At 41.4% G+C, this 17,397-nt stretch overlaps 1 protein-coding gene and 1 long non-coding RNA gene across 2 annotated transcripts in view; one reads left to right on the top strand and one right to left on the bottom strand.

Annotated features, from left to right (window-relative positions):
• The window catches only part of LOC144588877 (uncharacterized), a 325,738-nt gene extending 314,952 nt beyond the window's left edge, over positions 1-10,786 (top strand). Inside the window, exon 2 of the long non-coding RNA XR_013544620.1 lies at positions 6,057-10,786. This is a non-coding gene — a long non-coding RNA (uncharacterized LOC144588877). The remainder of the gene's footprint in view (positions 1-6,056) is intronic.
• Positions 1-17,397, bottom strand: part of CACNA1E (calcium voltage-gated channel subunit alpha1 E) — a 509,386-nt gene that overhangs the window by 258,235 nt on the left and 233,754 nt on the right. The window lies entirely within an intron of this gene.

Raw genomic sequence — 17,397 nt, 5'->3', positions numbered from 1 at the left:
TCAGCCTGGAGAAAACACAAGTCATGGGCCAGGGTGTGGACTCACCTCCCTCAGTCTATTACCATCTCCACAGAAGAATTAGACGTTGTTCATGACTTTGGGTACCTTGGTTCCATGATCTCTTAACACTCTCTCCCTAGATGTCAAGCTGGATAAACTCATTGGCAAAGCAGCTACCATGTTCTCTAGACTCACAAAGAGAGTATGGCTTAATAAGAAGCTAACGGCATATACCAAGATCCAGGTCTGTAGAGCCTGTGTCCTCAGCACATTCCTGTACTGCAGTGAGTCCTGAACCTTTCGTGCACAGCGGAGAGGAAGCTGAACATGTTCCATATGCGTTGTCTCCAACGCATTTTTGGTATCACCTGGCAGGACAAAGTTCCAAATAGAGTAGCCCTAGAATGAGCTGGAATTTTTAGCATGTATACATTACTGAAACAGTGACATCTACGTTGGCTTGGGCATATCGTGAGAATAGCTGATGGTTGGTTTCCAAAAGATCTCCTGTATGGAGAATTAGTGCAAGGAAATTGCCCCAGAGGGAGACGACAGCTATGATACAAGGATATCTGCAAGTGGGATCTGAAGGCCTTAGGAATAGACCTCAACAGATGGGAAACCTTGACATCTGAGCGTTCAGCTTAGAGGCAGGCAGTGCATCTTGGCTTCTCTCATTTTGAAGAGACACTTGTCCAGCAGGCCGAGGCAAAGAGGCAATCCCAAAACCAGCAAAATCAGGGAGCTGGACAGGGGACAGATAGTATTTGTCTTCAGTGTGGAATAGATTGTCACTCTCGAATTGACCTTCTCAGCCATACTAGATGCTATTCAAAGTCCTTCATACAGAGCATGTTACCATAGTCTTTTGAGACTGAAGGATGCCTAATCTAATCTAATCTAATCTAATCTAGTCATTAACTACTGGAAGATATGTTAAATGTACTTATTTCCTCTTCCAAAATGTATTAATTATTTTATTTTCTCTTATTTTAAATATTTATATTCTGCCTTTCCACAAAAAATGACCCAAGGCTGCTTACAATATTAAAAAGAAAGAATATGATAAGATAAAACAGTGATTCTTAATGTGGGCGACAACACCCCCAGGGGGTGATTTTGTTTTTCAGGGGGGCAGAAGAACAAAAAGGGGCGATGTGGGGGCAAAGGAACAAAAGGGGTGCTTACCCAATATTGTGACAGGAAGTTAAGTTGCTTATTTTAGCCTTCCCTTCCACATAATTAGTGGAGAGGGGCTTCAGCGCCGTCCAACAGATCATTTCTAAGTCAAGGAACATGTTGAATATCGCTGAGCGTGGCGATTGAAGAACGAGATTAACAAAAATGGTTCCAGAAATCAAGAAATTGTCATCAGCTCACCAAGCACAAGGCAGCCATTGATGGGGTGTGTGTTTTTTTTTTTTTTTTTGCTTTTTGTTTGCATACATTTTCTTCATTAATAATTGTCTCATTGTTGTATTTGCTTGTATTGGATTTCACGTTCCAGTTTGAGTTTCGTTTCTGAATTCTTGTTGTGCTCTGTAAAACATTTTGTGTGTCTTTTTGTATTGTACTTTTTTTGCGTGCACTCCAGTTCAATATTATATTTTGGTTTCTCAGTTTTATGTTTTCAATTTTTTTGTTGTGCTCTTCATGTAAACTTTTTGTGTAGATGTATATATTTTGTCACTCTGATTTTGTTGCTTTCCTACTGTAAATTTTTCTTTGTATCTTTAAACCCTTTTTACAGTGTGCATGAATATATATTTTCCTCGAATCTTAATTTAGTTTCAGAGTTTTCGTCTTGAAATTTTTAGTTCCCGCATTGCGGTTTGTTTTTATGCCATTTTTATATTTCTTTTCGCGTCTTAAAATTCACTTGTAACTAAATCATAAAATGTTACTGGTTTTTTGGGGGGGGCATTTCATTTTCTTGCAATTGAATTTTGTTTTCAGGGGTCATTGGATTTAGGTTTCTTAAATAAATAAATAAATAAATAAATAAATAAACAAACAAACAAACAAACAAACAAGATATCATCGCCGCGGGGAGGGGGCAATGATAATTTCCTCAATGGCTCAAGAGGGCGTTTCTTTCAAAAAGGTTAAGAACCACTGAGCTAAAACAATGAATTATTACAATATAATAGGACCCCGTATCTGCAGACTCAGTATCCACTCATTCACTTATCCATCATTTGAAAATATTAAAAATACTGAAAATATTAAAAATTCTTAGAAAATACATATGTCCAAATATGAAGTTACCAGAATTGGCTACTAGTGGGAGCGAGAGGCCATTTATGTATAGTATTCACTATTAAAATAACATTCACTATAATCCACACTTTCCAGAATCCACAGGGGGGCTTGGAACAGATTCCCCCATGGATATGAGGGTCCTACTGTATTAAAAATACAGTGGTGCCTCGACTTACTAATGTCCCTACTTATGAACATTTTAACTTACGAACAGCTCTGGTCGCAACATTTTGCTTCGACTTACGAATGGAGCTTCCCCTTACGAACAGAAAAAAGGCTGGGGAAAAAGGCGGGCAATTCAGATTTCTAACTGTAGGTGGGGACGAGGCTGCTTTGTACTGTAGCTCACTTTTGGCAGTTAGAGAGTGTGTCATCATTTTGTGTGTGTGTGTGTCTGTGTCTGCAGGAATGTAAGCTATTGTTTTCTCCTTTTAAAAAACTGTTTTAGGTGGGTTTTGGCTGGGGCAGGTGTGTTTCTGTGCTGTGTTGTTGGTGGCTTTGCTGTTTGTTTTTGGAGTTTTTTCTTCTTCTTAAATCTCAGCAACGGAGGTGGCTTTAGTGTTTGTTTCTGGAGGTTTTTTTTTCCCTTCTTAAACCTCAGCAAGCCTTCTGACCGGGCTTGCTGTGTTCTTTTTAATTTTTTTCTTCAGCTGGAATGGATTAATCGGTTTTCAATGCATTCCTATGGGAAATAAGTGCTTTAACTCATGAACATTTCAATTTACGAACACGATTCCAATATGGATTAAGTTTGTAAGTCGAGGCTCCACTGTATATATTTTAAAAAAGTAAAGAAAAGCAATTCCAAAAACACATTTAAAAGCAAAAGATTTAACAAACTATCCCATTTTACAAAACCCCTCTCAGATAGTCTGTCACTATGAGAAAACCTGCCTGAAAAGAAAGGTCTTTGCCTGCTTTCAGAAGGACAACAAAGATGAGGCCAGTCTATTCTCCCACTAGAGGAAGCTCAAAAGTTTGGCAGAAGCAACCAAGAAGGCCTTCTCCTGTGCCCCACCAAACACACCTTTCAGGGTTTGGGGACCGACAGAAAGGCCTCCCCTGAGATCGGTAAATTAGATGAATAAAAAATCAACTATAAACCACCTACCTCCTTTAATAAGTTCCATGCAGCACACAAATGGAATAAGACCCAGAAACTCTTTCAGGGCTAAATTAGATTATAGTTATTGGAAAAGCTCTCTTGAAAATAAAACATTGTTTATTCTAACATGAGTTCGCCTCAATCAGCCAATTAGCTTGTTTGGTTTGGTTTCCTTTTCTCTGATAGCAGGCATCAAGATATAACTGGGGTTTTCATTTACATTTCCTGATTACTGAGATATTAGCTTTGAAGGATTTCAATGCCTGAGGGAAAACATTGTAAAAGGAGGAAATATACAATCTCCTTAAGCTGTGATCTGACCCTCACTGTCAGGTGTGAAAGTGCTCACTACTTCAGACTGAAAATATTTCACCTAGAGACATATAAAACCTGCCCCATCATCATTTCAAAACAATCCACTTTTATGCTTGCTGCAAGTGTTCAGGGCACTTATATTAAAACATGATCTATTGTCTTTTGTAATGTATTTCCAAATCACTGTTGAGGGTCACATACACACAGTTATTTACAATATGTCTGACCCGGCTTCTGCTCTGCAGCTCTTTGGACAGAAACATGTCCCATGAGGCACAAGGTGTTTTGCCCTGGTACACTACAAAGGCATCTGCCAAAACATGGGAGGAGGGGCGCAAGCTGGACCTTTCTTTCCTCCTAATATGCTCCTCTGATACTCCTGCATTTCACAGTAAAAGTCTGTTTTAAAGGGGAAGGAACAAGGAGAAGAGATATGTATTGGTATGAGGATTGGCGGGGATTGGCAAGGGAATTGGCTTAAATTGGTTTGAAAAATAAATGAAAATATTACCTTTGAAAATTGGGTTTTTAACTTGAAAATCAGTCTGCAACAATCAAAAGCCAGCTTGCCCATCTCCACAAATTCTGGCTCATTATCAGCTTCCTGCAAGTTTCCCTGGCTCTAGCTCATTACACTTGAGAAACCATCCTCTTGAACTTTCCATCCCCATATCAGAATGCTTGTGAACAAGGATTAATCTTTCTTAATCCAATTTGTCTGCCCATTCCTGCTCCCTTTTTGTTTCAAATGACTTGAGCTTTCCTGAGAAAGCATGGATTCAATTAAGCCATGAAATCGTTGTTCTGAGAGTTGCAACACAATCCTGGAAAAGCCAAATGCTGTGCCTGTCCAAGAACAGTGAAACCCTTTGGGTGAGAGCAATTGTCTTCCAAGACCAAAGGCTTGCTGCTAGAAAAGGGAAAGAGCACAGCACAAAATTATCTTTCTTTCTGTGCCAAAATGCACAGAAAAGAGACAGAAAAGACCAGGCAAAAAAAAAGCAACAGAGTAGCACTCATATTCTGAGTTCATAAATTTCCATAGTACCTATTTAAGGAAGCGCATTGCTTATTCCTTTCCCTGGTACGGTACCAGTTGCCAATATGATCTGAATTTTTTCTTAGATCATGTTCCTTACTTATCTGAGGGTGCAAATGTGCACTGATCAAAGTTAATGCAAATATCCTTCTGATTTTACAGAAAGTGATGATGATGATAATGATGATACAATTCATCATTCATCATGTTACATCTAGATGCCCTAAGCTAACACCAATTTATGTACAGCCATTAAAAATGCAAAGATCATTTTTCAATAGTTGTCAGTTTTAGAAAACGAAACTGCAATATACAGGGACAAGCAAGTTGCATAAAACAGTTGATTTTAATTAACTGGATTTTATACTTCTGGATAAGCAACAAAGAAAACACACCTTATGGATGTTCTATCAACAGCCCACTTCAAAAGTAAAAATAAAAGCCCAACAGTTGCAAAGTAGTAAACATTACGGCAAGGAATCAAGAGAATATGGAAGCAAGGTCATGTCACCTTCCTCTTCATAGTAATTTTAGCAACTGCAGTTGTTCCAAAATCTTTGGCTACTCATTTAAAACAATTGTCAATAGTTGCTAATTTGCCTCCTGAAATTAAAAAAATCAGTGATTTTGCAAACATGTCAACTCTCCTACAAACTTGTAGTACCTGACTCCTCATGCTTAGGCTTGACTCTTTGGTCTGCCCATAAGCAGTAGTAATGTTGAAAAATAAGAAATGCAATATAATAATAGTAATGATTGCACGCTGTCAAGTTAATTCCAACCTAAGGTGACTCATTCCACTTTTTAAGGCTTAGAAGTGGTTTTTATCAGTCCCTTCTTCTGGCAGTGCTCTCCAACACTATAGCTTGTTAGCTTTTCTCCCAGGAGAGCATGGTGGGGAATCAAACTCCCAACTTCTGGCTTTGCAGCCAGGTCCTTCAATTCACAGAACTACAAATCTAGAAACTAGGTACTGCTGCTGAGTTGCCTCGTGTGAACCAATGTTATATATTTATTCATGGATAATAAGATCTTGTAATATTGTATGCTGACTCATACTATTTTGAATTAATATGTATAAAATTTATCATTGTTGTTCAAGAACAACAGGAGACTCATCCAGCCTGAAAATAACTCAGTGGGTTTGTTTCTATTTCCACTTACTGCACTGTTGAGGCAATCTGACCACATAGGGACTAGGGTTCAGATGATGATAGCCATTTCCTATCAAGATTGTAGCCATCAGGAAGCATGAAGCAATCCTCTCAGCCAGAAAATGCTGGAGGAGGGGGAGCAGCAAGGGTGGCTCACCAGCTACATCTCTTGAGCTCTGAGGCAACTTCTTTTTGTTGGTGAACACCACCCTCCTAAATGGGCCCTCTGGTATGGTGGGAAACAAAGACTCATCACCACTCCTGAAGCAAAATTCAAATGCCAATCTTGTGAAGTGGAATGGGAAGGGATTCATCTTTACTTCATGAAGCACCGACAAACACAAACACACACACACACACACACACACGCACACAGAGGCCAGCCCTACATCCTATCTTGACTGCAGAAGGAGGCGGCAAAGAGAAGCAACAAAAGAAAAATATTGTTGGGAATAAATGGCACAAGAGCAGGTGCTCTTCCTCATCAAGGTCTGGATCAGCCACATGAGGCCCCTGGGTCTCTTGAAGGTGCCCGCTCCTATGCTAGTATTTTTGCTCCTGATTCCCAGAGGGAACACAGCCTTCGCTCCTGGTGTCTTTGCTAAGCGGTCATTGACATGTCCATTATCTGCGGCAGCAGCCCTAGCCTTCTTCTTCCCTCTTCCCAGTCTTCTAAGCCATATGGAACTCCACTGTTTATGGTAAGCCACCATTACAGCAGAGCCTATGAATGGTAAATTGAATTGATTTAGAACCTTTTCCTAAGCCATACACTTCCATTACCAGGAATCTGTGCAACAACTGGTGCCTCACTCCTTGCCTTGTTATTGAATGACACAACAGGGGCAATGCATGGACACACTACCTCTTTCTCCATTGGATTCCTATCACTCTTGGCTTCTGTGCACGCCAATACTGAGCAAGTGTTGTGCTGAGCCACTGAGTCCTAATGCCTGTCAGGAATGGGTAGAGATGAGTGCCCAGGCTCTAAAACCATCTCTCACACAAAAGGCAAACTTATTTTTTTTACCAGGATAATTCACTCTAAGATTTGAGTCCCTAACTCTGGGGACCCAAGAAGCAGAGGAACTCCTTGAGACTTCAGCCAATGCTTGTTTCCAACACACCAAGGCAGCACACGGCCCTTCTTCTCTGGGGGAAATCTGGGACCTCCAGAAGTATATTGAAGAGGATGAAATTTATTTAGCACACATATTGAATTGAAATGAAAACTGTTCCTTAATGATGCATTTCATTTTGATGACCATTGTATTGTTTTTCAAGGACATTAAAAACACATAACAATTCCTGTAAAAATGAGAATGGAAATTTAATACATCCTTGGAGACTTGTCTACCAAATTAAGGAATTCATCATACCATTGTCATGAATTTCCTTGGGAAGAAAGGAAGAAAATAGGCAAGGGACATCTCCCTTGCTCCATGGATTGTACTGAAGCAGCCCAGCCAGAAACGTATTCCTTAATTAAAATGTGACAGCTCAACCAACTGCAACAATAAAGGGGACCTTTATTGATTTGGCATTTTATGTGACAAAAAGGGTGCCATTGATGCCTCTTTCCCACATCTGCACCCTGGCACAGCTTTCACACAGACATGATGGAAGGTAAAAGGCTTTAAAAGGCAAAGCAACCTTCCATGCAGAGCAATGCTCCAGGTGATTGGTTGTCACTGACATTCAAACAATGGGTTGAATCCAACTGTGTCCTTCCGCTCATGGAAAGTTTCTGACCCAGTGGATGCCCCCACTAGTGGAAGCGGGAGGGGGGATTTCTCACCTCCTACTCCAGACACCTGAGCTACCTGCCATGTTGTTCTGATGGAGGCCCCAGCACCCTGGAGGAGATTTTGGAAGGTGCAAGGGACTGCACGGAAAAGAAGAAATCAGTAAACTATTCCCTCCACTTCTGTCAGCAGATGCATTTGCTCCATCAAAAGCCCCCTCCTAACAACTGAATTTGGACCATTAGATTTACCTAGCACCTGTGACAGCCTCCTCATTCTCTTTAACAGTAGGCCCATCCTGATTTTCATACTGGGCACAGTAGAAGGGGCAGAATGCAGCAGGAAACATCGTCAAACCAACATTTTGCATGAATAGAAGCAAATATTTCCACAAAATATCTTTTGATTTCTGTTTCAAGGAAGCTTTGTTTCTTTTCCAAAGCAGTTACAGAATGCTAACCGTGTACACTGCACTGCAGCCCTTTTCCTAAATCCTTTTTATACAGCATTGAATTTGTTCCAAGTGTCTTTATGTGGTTGTTATTTGGCTGAACATGCATTTTAATTAGAAGCTCGTCTGCTTTCCCAGTGCTTGTTAGCAGTCCCTTTTGTAAAACAACTTTCCTTTGTTTTTGCCTGCTGTATTGTCCTAATCTGTGCCAGATAGATAAAGTTTGTAACAACAAACTCTCAGGGCCAAAAACCAGCTGCCTGAACTAAATCTGAACCTGAAAGGTGCTACCTGCTATCACTCCAGTTGTTAAGATGAAAGCAGAGTTCTCAACTGCAGCTCAGGAATTCTGGGGATTGTAGTATAAAAAGTAACTTCCAAGCTTTGTCCAGAACTGAAAGAGAGGTGCACCAAAAGGAAAATTTAAGGTTGCGGAGAGCTGGCTGAACCTCCTTTTATGATCATGCTGTCCACCAAATGGAGTTAGTGACCAGGAGTTTAGTTTAATTGTGAACACATTCAAATGTTTGCACTATCGTATGAGTGTTTCCCAGCCAGAATAGTAGCCACTGACCTAATGTGCCAGCAAATGTCATTACATTCCAGACAATTTAAATAATTGCCAATTTGGTTACAAGACAGCAATATGGATGCCAGAAGAAAGTACATAAGATTCCTACCCACTTTGATCTCGTTGCATGTCTTTTATTTATTATCTAAAATGTTTTTACCCAGCCTTTCTCCTAAAAAGACCACTGCCTGATTTTATCCATCACCAGGTCACACACACACTCGATAAAAGTGGTTTACAAGTTTTTAGGTTTACAAGTAGCGATGGGCACAAATCAGAAAAATGGCAGTTCATAATGGTTCATGGCTCGTCACTATTCACAAACAACAAACCCTAACCTTTAAAACGAAATGGACCTTTTTGTGGTGTGTGTGATTTGGGACTTCCAGTAATAGTAGAATTCCCCTCTCCCCCCCCCCACATGAGTTAGAGATTCTAAACTCACAGCAAGTCTTCAGCTGATTCTCCTCCCCATCCTTTTCCAGGTTTGGCAAAGATTGGATTTGGGATGTCCCGTTTATAGCCACCCCCCAAAGCAGGTCCACCCAAGAAAGTGCTCTTTAGTTGATTGATGACTCCTAACAGAGCCCAGCTGAGGAATAAAGCTGAGGCAGACCCAAAGAACTCATGATCAAACCAATTGAACAGGACTTTAATGGGTGAATTTGATGGGGTGGGGAGAGGTCAAGGGGGAAGCCCCTAACAAAATTTTTGGATTTTTGAAAATAGTTATATATTAGTGGATTCTCTCAGCTATATTCAAGGTAACAAAATAAAGGGAAAGGGTATTCACAGACAAAGAGATCAAAGGAAAAAGCTAAGAGGGACTATGGAGGGAAGAGACACTACAGTTGTGGGGATCTGCAAAGTTTGTGCAATGTTTGTCTTTGTGCTTGAGTGTACACATGGTGTACACATGCAACAAATGAAAACTGGTGGCACTTTTAGAAGAAAAAGTGAGAGAACTGGAGCAGCAAATAGCCACACTTAAGGCTATAAGGGAAGATGAATTGTACATTGAAAGAAATCTTAAGCAGCAGCTGTCAATGGAGGCACTGGAGGTGGAAAAACAACAAGGAAAGGCAGAGGAGGAGAATGTCAAAGAGAGAGAGAGAGCAAACATAGTGGACGAAGCACCATGGAAAAGAGTCACAGTTAGAAGCAAAAGAAGAAGACTGTCTTCACCAGTGGAAATGTGAAATTCAGGTACTTGATGAGGAATCTGGGAGACAGCAAGGAGACATAGTCAAAGAGCAGATTTCACAGGAGTACAAGAGAGGGACTGAAACCCAGCCAAGCACAGGCACTGAAACCACACCCTATACAAAAAAGATGAAAACAGTAGTTGCAACAGGAGAATCACTACTGCATGGGATGGAAACTGAAGTATGCTGGGAAGATCCATGGACCTGTCAGGTATGCTGTCTCCCTGGAGCATAGATTAGGGATTTGACAGAAGGATGGACATCGCTCATAAAGCCCACAGATACATATCACAGCCAAGAGCATTTTCGAAGAGATTACATCAGACTTTGAAGCTCTGGGAAGGAAACATAAGGACTTTGGGAGTCCAGACAGTTTTCTCATCCATCCTACTAGGAAGAGGAAGAGGAATAGAAAGCAAAGGAAATACTCTGGGTGAATGACTGGCTATAAAGGTGGTGTCAATGTGAGATATTTGGTTTTTGGGATCACGGGCTAAGCTTCCTACATGATGGACTGCTAGCAAGAGATGGCTCGCATCTAACAAGGACTGGGAAGAAGGTGTTTGGCCACAGCATGAAGAACTTCATCAGGAGGCTTTAAACTGAATTGGAAGTGGGAGGGAGACGCAAGCACAGAGGTAAAGAAAGACGAAGCCTTACATACAATAAGAGGAATGTACTGAACAGTTCTAATGGGGGTCATTGATACATTAATAATCATATTAATATAAATATACAAAGAAAAGCAGACACCATATCACATAATCTCTGTTGTCTATACATGAATGCCAGGAGTATGGGAAGCAAACAAGAAGAACTGGAAATCTTAGCTCAGGAGGGTAAATATGACTTGATAGGAATAACTGAAATTTGGTGGGATGACTCCTGTGATTGGAATACTACAGCTGAGGGAAATAAATTGTTCAAAAAGAACAAAAAGAACAGAAAGGGGGTGGAGTTGCAGTATATGTCAATAATACACATTCCTGCACAGAAATAAAGGAGGAGGAGATTGGCTGTCCCACTGAGAGCATCTGGATCAATTCAATGGGTCAAAATAACAAGAGGAACATGGTGGTTGGAGTTTACTACCAACTACCTGATCAAGGAGAGGATGTGGATGAAACTTTTGAAAAACAAACTGAAAGGATTTCAACGAGAAACAATGTAGTAGTGATGGGTGAATCCTGATATCTGTTGGAAGGCAAGTGTGGCTGAGAATTTTCTCCTCTAAAAAGTGGAGAAAGAAACTAGAGGGCTAACTGACTTGATTCTAACCAATTGAAATGACTTGGTGGAGGAAATGGCAGTAAGGGGAACTCCGGGCGAGAGGAACCATGTTCTACTAGAATTCTGGATTTCAAAGAAAACCAAAGCAGAGTGCAGCCACACATATATGCTGGATTTTTAAAAAGACAATTTTAATAAACTCAGGACAATGATAAGTCCCATGGCAGGAGATCCCATGGTGGGAGATCATAATAAGAAAAGGAGTCCAAGAAGGGTGGGAGTTTCTAAAATGTGAAAAACTAAATACACAACTACAAACGATTCCAACAAGAAAAAAAGGTGAGAGACAGCAAAAAGCCACCAGTGTGCCTTCATGAAAAGCTCAAAAAGCACCTGAAGACAAAACAAAAAAAAGCACATATAGGAAATCAAAGGAAGGCCAGGTCACCAGGGAAGAGTATAGAAAAAGTAGCACTGGATTGCAGAGTCACATTAGAAGGGCAAAAGCTGAGAATGAACGGAGGCTAGCTACAGACACTAAAAGCAATGAAAAAAGCATCCTTCAGGTACATGCGTAGCAAAAGACAGAGTGCATCAGCTACTCAATGGAGAGAGAAAAAATGACAATAGAAGACCAAGAAAAGGTAGAAGTGCTCAATTCCTATTTTAGCTCAGTCTTTTCCCACAGGACAGACTCTGACCCTCCAGACAAATGTAAAGTGCAGGTGGAGAGAACAAGATAGTAGCTATAGACTGATAAACAAAGAGTCAAGGAATACCTCACTACCTTGAACGAGTTCAGACCTCCAGGGCCGGATAAACTACATCTAAGAGTATTGAAGTAGCTGGCTGAAGAATGCTCAAAACCACTGGCCATTATTTTCTAGAAATCATGGGAAATGGGTGAGGTGCCAAATGACTGGAGGAGGGACAATGCTGTCCCTATCTTCAAAAAGGGCAAAAAGGAGAAACTTAGAAACTACAGACTGGTCAGACCGACATCAATCCCAGGGAAAATTATGGAACAGATTATGAAGTAGTTGTTATGCAAGCACCTAGAAAACAATGCAGAACAAATCCTGCCAAACTAATCTGATCTCATTTTTTGATCAGGTAACCTCCCTGTTAGACAGAGGGAATGCTGTAGACACTGTATATTTTGACTTCAGCAAAGTTTTTGACAAAGTGCCCCATGATATTCTGATTAGCAAGCTAATCAGGTGTGGGCTGGAAAGATCAAGTGTCAGGTGGATACACAATTGGCTACAGAACCATACTCAGAGGATGATGATTAATGGCTCCTTCTCCAACTGGGAGGTGATAACAATTGGAGTACCATAAGCCTCAGTCCTGGGCCTGGCACACTTCAACATTTTTATTAATGACTTGGGTCAGGAGGTGCAGGGAATGCTAACTGAATTTGCAGATGAAGCAAAATTGGGTGGAATAGCGAATAACTTGGAAGACAGAAAAAAATTCAAAATGATTTTGATAGGATGGAGCATTGGGCTGAAAGCAACAGAATGAAATTTAACAGGGGGAAGTGCAAAGTATCGCACCTAGGAAAAAGAAACCAAACCTACTTACAAGGTGGATGACACCAGGCGCAGTAATACGATGAGTGAGAAAGAACTTGGAATTGTAGATCAAAAGCTGAATAGGAGCCAACAGTGTGAAGTTGCTATAAAAGGGCAAACTCTATTTTAGGCTGCATTATCAGAAATATTTTCTCCAAATCTTGCAAGGAACAAGTTCCCCTCTATTCGGCACTGGTTAGATGGAAAAGAAAGTAAATATAAACGTGAAGTTCAGGCTTGGCTAGATGCAGTCCAAATACTCTGCAAGATAGCTCTGATTCATGTAAAGAGACATGGTAAGGAAGCAGAGGCGAAGTTGAGGGAAGATAATCAATTGGCTGATAAGAGCACAGAGGAACAGTCAGCATCCCCCTCCCTTCTACCCGTACTCCCTGCACTGGGTATTCCTATTCCCCAAGATCCTAAGTATTCCAGAAGGGAATGATTAAAAATGTTAGGAAAAAGCAGCTGATCAGACCCTTCAGCGTGGTTCTTCACCCTGTGTGTGGAAAGGTCTTCATACCGAGAGCACTCTCATGCCATTTCCTCTGAAAAACTACATAAAAGAACTCATGCTTCTACGGGGGGGGGGGGGGGGGGTGGTTCTATGTGTTCCTGGGCAGTAGTAGATGGCATTTCACAATTGGCTGAGGAGATTTGTGACTCCAGTGACGTCTGTGCCTGATAACACCTAGCAATGAGCTTGTTGGGACTGTACGTTCCTTCCCTTGAGCAGTCTAGTCTCCCAGCATGGCCAGTCCCTCTTCAAATGGAGGACTGGTACAATAGATCTGTCAAATTGTCCAATACTGGAAACCACACGATTCTACCTTTTGCCCTTCGCAGACCAGCCCCAGCTGCGTCCTTGTGCTTTAACAACTCTGAAGGTAATCAGGAAGTACATAAGTGAATGGTTGAACTGTCAATGTATACTCTCTTGAGAATCAGATGGGTGGGTTTATTCGAACTCCTCTTTTTCTCTCTTCTCCCCTTACCTCACACTGTCCCTTGGACAAGCCTTGCCCAATTACGCACCTGACCACCAGGTTCTTCTTCCAGCTACTGAAATAGACAATAAGAGGGGGGCACCCATCTTTTCATTCCCTGTTAAGAAGCAATAGGTCATTGGATCACAACCTAAACACCACTTAGGGCAAGGATTATATAAATATAACGTGATTATTTCCTCAGTGCTTGTTAGGACCCCCTGAAACCAAAAATAAGCTGGCCTACTGAATTTCTTTAGATCTATGTATTTTCTGGGCTTCTCTCCCTCTTTAGAAGAGTATTAAGGCCAACAGTGACACCCTAGCTATGGAACTCTTTCTCTTCTAAAGAAATTCAGCAGGCCAGCTTATTTTTGGTTTCAGGGGGTCCTAACAAGCACTGAGGAAATAATCACGTTATATTTGGGTTACTATTGCTTGTACTAAAACTTGATGGAGTTTATAGATGTTACTTGTTACATCTTTTTGAGGTCTAATTGATTTGACTGGATTGATTGGATATAATTATCTTTTCCCATTCTTGGTTTCCCTGAGGTTGTATTTAAGATATATAAAACAAAAAATAAATAAAAAAATAAAACAAACAAATCATTTTTTAAAATGTTTTTTTTTTTATTTTTATATTTCTTTTTAAAAAGCCTCAGGGCAACTAATACTTTAAAGAATCCAATCCAATCCAATCCATAAAATTGTAAATTAAAAATATAACATAAACAGTTAATGAATACATTTTTCAATGTCAGTTCTAGCCTTAAAGGGAATGTAGCAGATCAGCAAATAAGTTCAGTCTCTTGAGACAAGAATGCAATATCTCCATGTCTCATGTACAGACAAAACACTAACAATTATTCTCTGCTGTAATCTTGCTGAGGTCCTGATGGCTGGTATTTGTACATATTCACAGTAGGACAAGCAGCAGGAACTAAGAAATAGGGTTTTGTTTTCCAGAAAAAGGGGAGAGTGCCAATCCAGCTGTATAGATGAGGTACTCCCTCCCAACAAAGGGAGCGCAACCACCACGCCTGCAGTTCAGTACCTTCTTTAAGGAAAAGGCTGCGTGGTCATGAAAAATGGTCTTCAAGAATGACATTCCTCCTTACTGCCTACCTCACATGTGGGTGTCTGTCAAACCTTTAAGGAAAGTTACACGATCAGATCCCTATAGATGTTAGGCCACATACTTACAACAGAATATACCAATTCAATGCACATACTACTGCAGTTCATAGCAGGGGAGAAGGAGGAGAAGATGGGAAGGGACAGGAAGAGTTTGACAGGAAACACCGAGAAGTCTTACTTTAGATAATTACCAACTTTGCATGCCCCCAGCAGACTTCTATTGTCAGAAGCCTAATGCAACTAACTGCGAGACTATATTGCAATTTACCCTGTGGTTTGTGCCAGAATTGTCACAGTTAAATTCAATGTATTTTCTGTTGACTACAAGTTTTATAGCTTATCGCTGTACATCGTAGCATATGTTGCTTGTTCTTCAATTGATAGGAACTTGGGGGTGGTGGTGTTGGTAACCATTCCACATGTACCGTTATTTTTTCAGTTTCTGGTATGTGTGATCATCTATATCAGTCTAAAGAAGTAGAGACAGGTGTGTCCTAGAGTGACACTGATGGTGGGGTCTCCTTTTTTCATTTGTGTGGCAAGTGACATAGTGATCTGAAGAGAAACCAGTACGTACTGGCATGCTGAAGGGTATGCCAGCACAAACGGAACATCCCCCCTTCAGGTGAAAGCCTCTTGCCTCTCCTCTGAATGTTTTTTAAATTATGCTTTTCCATAAGACTTAGTTACTTACGTAATTATGGCTCATTCAGTGGTGATCCATTGTGTGTGTGCCTGTACGACACTGCTTCAGAAAGTTCCAGAGTCTCAAAAATAAAAGTGCCTTAGCCACGCTTTCCTCGGTGCCAATTGTCAGCCACAAGAAAGGAATAGAGAAGGGTGAAACAAGAGGGGAGGGGAGCAGGTTTGTGTGGATGCATGTAGCAAAGAACCATAGTTACCTAAATAACCAAGTCTTTTTCATGGTGTCCATGTATGCACTCAAAATGGGTGACTAGCAAGCTATATCTTGGAAGTTATGCTAAGACAGAGGATAGGACAGCTCATCCAAAAGCAGCATCCTTTTGGGCTCTTCGGTCTAATCTATAGTGTGTGACAAGTTGCTGCTCAACAGATCTCTTGGATGTTGACACCTCGGATGAAGGCCACAGAGGAAGAGATGGCTCTTGTGGAGTAACTGTGGAAGGTCTCACAAGCCAAGGCAATAGCCTGAGAGATTCATTGGAAAATCTTCGAGAAGAGACCAGTTGTTCATTCTTGGGACCTTGGTAGGAGATGAAGAGTTTAATTATTTGTCTAAAATCCTTTGTTCTGTTTAGGTAAAAAGCCAAGGTTTGTCTGACATCCAAGGAATTAAGGGACTGTTCTAGGTCATTCTGCGGAGAAGGCAGGTAAGATGATGGGTTGAGAGACATGGAAATGAGATGCAACCTTGGGTAGGAAGGTCATGTCCATGTGGAGAGTAACCTTATCTTGGGATAAGATGGGATATGGGGAATCACAGCGAAGGGCAGTAAGCTCTGCAGCCTGATGGGCCAATGTGAGGGCCACAGGGAGTGCCACCTTGAGCATTAGGAGGCGGAGATCAATTGTGGCCAGTGGTTCCAAAGGGTGTCTAGTGAGCTGTGATAAAACAAGTGAGAGAGACCATGGGTCATGAGGTGGTCTCACATCTGGATAGGCATTCTGGAGGCCCTTGATGAATTTTTTGATGGTTTGATGTTTGAAGAGATATGAGGATGGGTGGTTAGCTGGTTGATGTGCCACTATGGCTGCCAGATAGAGGAGATGGAAAGTCCCTTTTGCTTGAGGTGGAGTAGGAAGGTTAAGACAGTGGAGAGGGATGCTGGTGAATGTGGCATATAGGCGGTTGGCTGAAGGACATCTCACTTGGCTCAGGATATTTGTGAAGAGAGACATATCCTCCAGGTGGTGAGCATCAGGTGAGTGACATCTAGGTGAAGTATCTTGCAATGATGATGAGAGAGGAAGTCTTGGTGCAGGCACAGGTGCCACTGGTTGGTCACTCTGAGGAGGAGAGTGGTAGACTACTGCTGATGGGGCTATCATGGATTGATGAGTATCACCTCTGAGCAATCTTGGAGAATCTTGACAATTGTCCGCTGGATCAGAGGGAAGGGCAGGAACATGTAGAGGAGGTCCAGTTTACAGTGAAAGCATCTTCAAGAGAGTTTGCGCTCCTGCCTGCTCGAGGTCAGCAACAGCGACATTTGGAGTTGGCAACATTGTTGAAGATGTCCACTGAGCAGAAAGTTCTCACTCATGTATGAGAGTCATTGTGTGGCTGAGATGGTCTGCCATTTCGTTGTCTGTACCTGAGACATGAGTTGCTAGAAGGAGAATCTGGTGGCCAATACACCATTCCCATATGCGTCCAGAGAGGGAGAGGAGGCTTAGGGACTTAGTTCCTTCCTGTTTGTTGAGGCAATGCATCAACATGATGCTGTCTGTGGTGATTTGTACAGTATGGCCCTATGTCATGGTTCTGAAGGTTCTCAGGGCTTTGAAGATGGCCAGAAGTTTGAGCAAGTTAATGTGATGGGTTCTCTCATGTGGCTTGGACCTCTTTGTGGTGGTAGTGGGGCTCCCATCCTATCATGCTGGAATCTGTAACTATGAGACAAGAGGGATGTGG

The sequence above is a fragment of the Pogona vitticeps genome, chromosome 4, assembly GCF_051106095.1.
Source record: "Pogona vitticeps strain Pit_001003342236 chromosome 4, PviZW2.1, whole genome shotgun sequence".
NCBI lineage: Eukaryota > Metazoa > Chordata > Lepidosauria > Squamata > Agamidae > Pogona > Pogona vitticeps.
This window is presented reverse-complemented; position numbering and strand designations above follow the sequence as displayed.